This window comes from Humulus lupulus, chromosome 3 (genome assembly GCF_963169125.1).
Source record: "Humulus lupulus chromosome 3, drHumLupu1.1, whole genome shotgun sequence".
Lineage (NCBI taxonomy): Eukaryota > Viridiplantae > Streptophyta > Magnoliopsida > Rosales > Cannabaceae > Humulus > Humulus lupulus.
This window is the reverse complement of record NC_084795.1, coordinates 243,977,040-243,978,823: the sequence shown is the minus strand read 5'-3', so window position 1 is coordinate 243,978,823 and position 1,784 is coordinate 243,977,040.

Genomic DNA, 1,784 nt, shown 5'->3' with positions numbered 1-1,784 from the left:
ATTTTCAATTCGTGTCATGCCTGGCCCAGGCCATATTTTTTCGTGTCGTGTCGTGCTCGTGCCTCCCGAGCTCGTGCCGGTTTCGTGCCGTACTACAAAGCCCGGCCCGTATTTATAGCTCTAATTCCAATCGATTGATTTATTATTTTCAGCTTGATACCCATGTTTTAATGTTGAAACCATAATTTTTATCTTTCTTTCCTTCTTTCTTTACGAAAAACAAAAATGGTAAGTTAGATAATTTTCAAAATTACGTCTAATGAAAGGTCATTGATAAATGAAAATGTCTTTTTATTTATTTTTTTATTTCTACTAGTTGGAGTATAAATAAAAATTTCAAGTACTTGTAACATATACTGTCCAAACTTCCTCACTATACTATATACTTAGCTTTTGGTACTTCATGTCTTAATCACACATGACAAATGTTTTCTTTCTTAGTAGGTTTTCAATCTCACACACCAACCAACATCAAAACAAGAAAGGTTGTTGTCACTAAAAAAAATGTGTATTTGTGTGAAAAATGATAGTCTACAATTTCTATTTCAAATACATTAATCTAAATTCACATGCTATAAATGAAGAAAAATGTCAAATGCACTTTATATTATCCTTTATTTTATACTTTCTTAAATGAATGAATGTCATGTGTATTTTATTAATATTATATAATATAAAATAATTTAATAATGTCTACATATCATATATTGATGAAAGATAATGTAATAGAGAGTATTCTTAATACTCCCTGTTACTTTTACAGATCAAAATAATCCCTAAGATGATGAGAGAACTCTGTCATGATTGACAATTATTCATCAACCATGTATTGGATGAACATTTAAATTATTATTCCTCACTTGCTATATTGTTACTTTTCAACTCCTTGTTTGCAAAACACTATATTGTTATCAATTGAAAGTATCCTTTTCAGTTCGATGTTACATGAAACCAGATAATTTAATTATTGGATTTGCATTAGGCACTCAATTCATAATTTCTCTCCTTTGATATTAGTCAAAGACTCAAAAAGTGTTTGTTAATTTCCCTAGATTGATCATAATTGTGAGAAGAGCTCACGTGATTATAGATGACTTTTACTTGACTTTACTCAATTTGGGCTCTACGATAGGAATGTATATAACTCTTGGGAACACTACTTACCTCTAGAATGGCTTATATATGGTTCTTCCAAGGAGATTGTCACAGTTGATGAAAAAGATGGCAATTATCCAGCTATGGAATCGCCATCTTTAGTTCATACAAGTTCTTATAGTATTTTTTTTCCTCTGTTGAAATGAAAACCTTTTTCATTTTTGTTTTGTTTTCCTTGGAAATAAAAGTTACTGGATCGGCTAAATTATTGGGTTTTTGTTAAAATCTTTTATTCTTTGTTATTTGGTTGGTAGTCAGCAAAGAACATAGAGACTAGAGAGGTGGCCACTAGGCTAGAGTAGGATCATTGGCTTGAAAGAAATATCATAGAACTTCAAAACATGCACTATAACAAAATGCCATTTTTGTGTCAGTCAATCGTGTCAGTCAACGCAATTGACTGACGCCATTGACCGAGATTAAGCATTTGTGTCAGTTGGGCACTGCTACAAATGCAAGGGCATTTGCGTCAGTACTAACACTGACGGCGTTAATGGGGAAAATTTGCATCAATGGCAATATGACGCTGTTAACGGGACATTAGTGGGCACTAACGCAAGCCTTCCGTTAGCGTCAGTTAGGCACTGACGCAAACGTTGTTAGACCCCTATAATACACAGCTTCGTCCC